Raw genomic sequence first — 6,577 nt, 5'->3', positions numbered from 1 at the left:
AAAAAAAAAAAAAAAAAAATCACTAAATTGCCTAAGCTGGACTCAAACTGGTGATCATCCTACCTCTATAGAGTTAGAGTGCTGGGATTATAGGCATGTGCCACTACACCTGCCTAGATATATAGATTTTTGGGGGGAGGGGCAAATATTTTTGTGTTGTAGATGATAGTCATTAATGAAATTATTAATTGCTGAGTACTATGCAATGGCCCCTTTAGTACCTGTATATGATCGCTTAATTTTGAAAAATAAGGTCTTGAGTTGTTACCAGCTCTGCTCCAAAGCTTAAGGGTAATCTCTTGCCTGAGATGACTTAGTAGTGATGCTCTGTATTCAGATCCAAGTGTACATTAATATACTCTGCTCCCTCATTTTCAATTCCTATTGTGTAAGGCACTGTGACTTACATTAGCATAGCTCCTGTTTACAAATAAGAGATTTAGGTGCAGGTCCATGCCCAGAGTCACACAATTAGGACAGATGTATAGAGTAAGTCACTCCCATCACAGCTGAAAGACTGGCAAACAACTCAGCCTAAGCCTAGCACTGTCAAAGTGACACACAGTTGTTAAACATACCTCTTTAGAACCAAAAACTGAAGCGGTATTCATTATGAAAAGAAGTCCACTATATTAATGCACAGGGAATAATAGTTTCACATATTTATTAGATACTCCTTTTTGTTTAGTACTGGGGGTCAAACTTGGGACCTTACACTTGCAAGGCAGGTGGTGGAACCACTGAGCTAAATCCCCGGCCCAATATTCCATATTTTGTATGCATCTTAATGCCCTTAAATTGGCAGAAAAATGCCTCTTAAAATGTGGCTACATATTTGATTGCTTTCCTGTTATATGACTTTCTGTGGCTCCCCTGTAAATGATGACCTTTTTAATCACAGAGACTTGGATTACTGATGGAAAAGTAAATATCAATGTTTACTTCATTGAGGAATTTGCATTTTAAAGATAGAGAAACATAGGTGTCATTTTTCTGGCCCAACTTTAAGTCATCAGGTGTTTTAGTCCAATCTTAAAGATCCATTTACCTCCCTCCAGCAGTGTTCTCTTAATATGAGGACTGGGCTTGGGGCCCGGAGATGTAGCTCAGTGGCACCGTCCCTGCCTCACAAGTACAAGGTCCTGAGTTCAATCCCTGGCACCAAAAAAAAAAAAAAAAAAGCCTATGGAATGAGCTGGCTCTGAGGGGCAGCTCTGCCACTTAACCTTTACGTATCTTGAGCAGGTCACAGCATTCTTGCTGTGTACTTCTCTAAAATGGAGATACTTTGAAGATCAGTGATTATAAGCCAGAGGGAACACACATTAAAAGTTAATTCCCTTTTCCTTTGGAGTGAGAAACTGGAATTGTGCATACCAAATCTGACCCTTTTACCGTAGTTGAAATGGGATTTGAACATGCTGCAGAATTGTTTCAAGGTTTATGTGGTATATACAAAACAGTCACATCCCCTGATACTTGACATTCAACACCATTCTTCCTCTGACTGGAGCGTATTTATGGTTGGTATAAGACTGAGAATAAAGTTCACTATTCATTGCATGTAGAGAGCTTCCCTTTGGTAGACCTAAGGTAGGAGATGACTTACATCTCAATCCCTCTAGCCAGGCTTACTGATCTCTTACCCTAAAGATCCCTGTTGTTTGCGTGTTGTGACCTATCGTTAACCACCCTAACTCCAAACAGAACTGCAAGACATCTCAGCTTCACAGATTGCCCTAGTTTCTACAGTTCTACACCCAATAGTCTCTAGCAGTTCTCCAGAATATTAGTTGGGAGTCTAGAAACAGGGTTAAGACGATACCAAAAAAATACTACTTAAATCACGAAAGGGTTTCTATCATTCAATTTAACTGTTGCCTCTTACTACTTTCTCAACCAGCTCTTTCTGCATTTCCTTGTTAAATATGGCTAAGAGCCAGTAAAATAAGCCCTGTCTACTGAACAACATTGTGGAAAGGAATTGGTCAAGAAACTTATTTTGGGGGGTTGGGGAACATACCAAATCACCATGGAGAGTTTTGCGCCGTGATTTTCCTCGTGAGTGATGGTGAGCCCTTTTAGAGCTTTCAGCAATACAAGCAGCCTACTGTGCACGCGTGCCATAGGTTAACCCCACTGTCCTGGTGTCTCTTACTGCTCATAGTAAGCAGATCATAGACTCAGTTGTTTTACTTTCTTTATGCTTTCATTAGTACGTATTTGCAGAAGAGTTGGAGGAAGAATACCAGAGACGGGTCAAGGCTAGAGTTTCCATTTTACTTTTTATTGAAATAAGGCATATGTGTGTTAGGGCTTGTGTGTAGATGTCTCCTCCAAGTCCCTGCAGTCGGGTGGGGATTTTTCAGAGGTGGCTGGATCTAGAGTGATTACGGGTGGGTGATTACTAAGTGAGTCCACCGGTTGGCGTGGCACTGCCCAAATCCCTGTGGCCTGGATATGAGGAACGGGAAGAGGCTTGTCTTGCCCCTTGCTTAGCTACCTTCTGCCAGCCATGACCTGCTTCTCCGCTGCAAAGCCTGTCTGCCATGCTACACTGCCTTGGAGCCAGCTGACTATGGACTGGAACCTCTACAAAGTGAGCCAAATAAACCTGTTCCTCCCTTAACTTCGTGCATCAGGTATTTTGTCTGAGCAGTGAGGAGAGTAAGGCAGCATGTCATGTGTGAATAAGAATGTGCATGTATCTCAATTTTTATGAACTAGCATTGCTTTAACAAGCACAAAACTCCAAAGTACAGACCATGGCCACTGGTCCCCTCTTACTTCGTCACTACTCCCCCAAAGAAAACCACTATCCTTTCTTACTTTGTGTTTTAAATTCAGCTACAGCAAGATTTCCTCTGGTATCGTTCTGAGTTCAGACACGTGTAGTCACATGAGCCCCACCATAACGTAAACCGAGCACACGTCTCCCCGTGCCACGAAATTCTCTCATAGTTGTAATCCTGGGTGACCAGTACTTCCACCCCCACGCCTCTGCTCTTCCTTTCCCTGGATGTCATGTAAGTGGAATCAAATCGTATGTAGCATTTTGGGTGTGGCTTTAGTTTGCTTTGATTGCTGATATTTTACTTCGTGGCTGTACCGCCGTACGTCATTGACTGGAGGACTGTGGGATTGCTTTCAGCTTTTTCCACTACTGTTTTATACTCCTTTGCTGCCCTGGGCCCGCAAGAACAAGGTGCAGCAAGCAGAAATGGGTTTTTGAGGCTGAACATCATGAAGGGCAGTTTCCACCCCACCCCATCTATACCACTGAGCCTCCACACATTCTGGCTCTTGCAAGGCAGCCTGTTGTCATAAACTTTCCACCCAGGATAACAGGTCAGCAGGGCCTGTTCACTGAAAGAACTGGGCTGTAGAGCGGGGACTTCACTCGTGGTGCTGCCGCCTGCTTTGCAAGCTCAAGGTCCCCAGTTCCATCCCCTGTACTAGAAAAAGAAGGAACTGTGCCAAAAGCAGGAGACTCCAAGAAGGAGCATTTCAGAATTTGAAGTCCTCAGGCTATGCCAGAGACTGGAGCCTGAGTGTCATTTCTGTTGCACTGGGAAAATATGTGCAGCTTACTAAGTAGAATGAATCAGAAAACAGTAGTACCCTCCTCTACCCTGAGGTCTCAATTATTTTATTCTGTTTATATTTTCATTAGTACATATGCTCAGTGCATAATGATTACATTTCATTGTGGGAATTTGGTACATGTACATAACATCTCAATAAATATGTACGTATGACTTTATAAATCACCATAAATATTGGGATAAAATGAAAGCATTTTAAATGTAACACCCTGTGCCATAGTTAATTTCCTTTGTCTGCGTAGAGCAGGCGTCTCTAGGTATCCAAGGAGGTGCTGTTTCCAGCATCCCCCACAATACAGAAATCTGCAGATGCTCCCATCTCTTTTACAAAACGGACAGGATTTGCAGGTAACCTCTGCACAGCCTTCCAGATGCTTAGTCATCTCCAGGCCATGTACAGTACCTGCCTCTATGTAAACTCTTGCATCCTCAGTTTGGCGCCCACCGGATGTCCTGGAAGCTGTCCCCTGTGGAGGCCAAAACACGGCGGGGCCTCAGCAAGTGAAAACCTCCATTTAATTTAGAAGAGAAGGTCTTGACCATTTCTGAAAAACCTGGGGAGTTTTTTTTAACTCCAAAAGATTGTGATTTTTTTATTCAAAAATATTAAGTACTCACTGATAACCTCTGCGCATTTTAAACACCCCTTCGATAATAACCTCGGTGTGTTTTAAATACTTCGGTAATTTATAGAAAGCTAGTATACACCTGAGCGTTTTTAGCAGCGCCTGCTCCGCTGGTTGGTGTGACCTTCCCTGATGTCACACAGGAGCTCATCGGTTCTTTCCATTCTCACCACAGTATGACTGTTCCATGTATTTTAAGGGAAAAAAATCCTTTAAATTGGCTCCAAACGAAACCTTCACAAATACTGGTGTTTAGCCAAAGTAGCAATATTGAGTGTATATCTTTCCCTATTTCTGCCAATCCATTGTTAATGACCAGTTTCATTTGGACAGTTTTAACTACAATAGAATGATATTTTTTTAAAAAACACACTTTGAAACTTGCCAATGCAAAATAATGGTATGAAGAACTTTCCTTTGGGAGAAAAGGAATGATGTAATCCTTCTCCTTTGAGATATTTAAAATTAACTTCATGTTACAGATGGGAAAGCTAAAGACAAAGTGTAGGAAAGTCCCACATGTTCCACACTACGAGTCTGCAAAAAGATTTTCCAAATCCTGTGAGAGCCATTTAAATAAAAAAAAATCTACTTCTCTAGCAGTATTTAAGATTAGAAAAGACATCTTCCGAAAATCTATCTCTTTCTCTGAAAGCTCAGGACTTGCATATCTCGTGTGTCTGGCATATCCTAAGAAAAGGCTTTACTAATCTTCTAACTAAAATGTCTAATAACAGTTGTACTTAATGTTCTCAGTCACCTAGGCTTTACCTTAGTGCTTTTGACATTTCTCTCCCTAAACATCCTCAGTCACTACATACTTTTAAGTCTTCCTGAACATCACATTTTTCTTTCTGTCTTTTCCACTGTGGTCACTCTAACCCAGGTCCTCATCCAACTCCTACCCCAAGGTCTCTATTTTATTTTGTTTACATTTTTATGAGTACATATTTGCAGTACATAATGATTTCAGTATATAATATGGGGAATTGGTACATGTACATAACGCATCTTAATTTTCCCCTTCTCCAGCCCCTTTATTTTTAATTTTTTTGCCAACATTACATTCATTTATTCATAAGTGTTTTGTTTTGTTTTTGTTATTTTGAGAGAGGGCCTCCCTGTGTAGTTCAGACTGGACTTAAACTCACTATGTATCCCAGGCTGGCCGCCTCTGATTCTCAGCAATCCTCCTGCCTCAGCCTCTCCAAGTGCAGGGGTTACACATATGTGCCACCACACCCACCTTCTAAGTTCTTATCAAGTTAATTGTAAATACAGATTAAGAGCCAGACTAACAGGCCAAAAAACATAAAAAACATGTAAGACAATTATCAAAGTACACTTTTATATACATTGTTCATGCTGGAGTACAGTAACGTTTTTCTCTTTTTTCCGTTGTCTTTTATTTTGCACATTGTTTATATGTAGGGCCATGGAACCTTCAAACCTGTGTGTCTGATTTACTTCACTTAGCATTGTGGTCTCCGGGTGCCCAGGGTCACAGTTACTGCAGAGGCCCCTCCAAGCCTCTCCCAGCTCATCAACTCCTGAGCTGACCCAGTCATCTGCTTGATGATATTTCCTAAGTGCATCTTGGACTGATCTTCACCACACTCTTTGGCCTTCATGAATCCTAAATCCGAGCTCTCTTGCCTGTAAAGTACAGCTCCTGGGACCCAGTGTGCGGGCAGTAAATCGTCTGCCGCCTGCTCCTTCCCAGCCACGCCTCTTACGTACACCCGAGAGCTCGTCCTCCTGCTCCGGGTCACGCGCGTTCCAGCCTCACCAGCACCTCCCAGCTGTCAGGGCTTCCCCACCCGAGTCCCTGTTTGCCAGCCCGACTCTTCCGGGCCCACCCGAGCCCCTGGTCTACAGAAGGTTCCCAGCCGAGCCTTTGCTGTCTGGATCCCTGAGGCAGCCGGGGGGCGGCCACTGAACTCGCACCTGCGTCCTGCGCTGTTTGTGCCTCGTCAGGGGTTAGAGTAGAGGTCGCTTCCCCTAGCAGGTACCAGTGGTGGGCACTGGAGTGTCTGGCTCCTCTACTTCCCAAGACCTGCCAGCCCCGGGAACCATGACACCTTCACCGCCTGGCTTCTGCTGTGCTAAAAACAGCTCATGAGAGCGCTGCCGCGCTGCGGGTGCAGATTGGTGGGGGTGGAGATGGAGGAGGGGATGAGAGTATAGGAAAAGGTCTGATTATAAATCTCTAAATCAGCCAAATGTTTTGTCTAATTATAGTCTTTTCCTTTCTGGTTCCTGGTATACAATCTCTCTCCCTGAACTTGCTTTTGATTTCTATCTCTCTCTTTCCCCTCCTCTACTTCTCTCCTCCTCCCCTCCCCC

At 43.3% G+C, this 6,577-nt stretch overlaps 1 pseudogene; it reads left to right on the top strand.

Annotated features, from left to right (window-relative positions):
• The first annotated feature begins 2,765 nt into the window (after positions 1 to 2,765).
• LOC117285752 overlaps positions 2,766 to 6,577 on the top strand; it is a 6,655-nt pseudogene continuing 2,843 nt past the window's right edge.

Source organism: Fukomys damarensis, unplaced genomic scaffold (genome assembly GCF_012274545.1).
Source record: "Fukomys damarensis isolate Sample0158 unplaced genomic scaffold, DMR_v1.0_HiC HiC_scaffold_12, whole genome shotgun sequence".
Lineage (NCBI taxonomy): Eukaryota > Metazoa > Chordata > Mammalia > Rodentia > Bathyergidae > Fukomys > Fukomys damarensis.
Note: the sequence above shows the minus strand (reverse complement) of the source record. Positions and strands in the feature narration are given on the sequence as shown.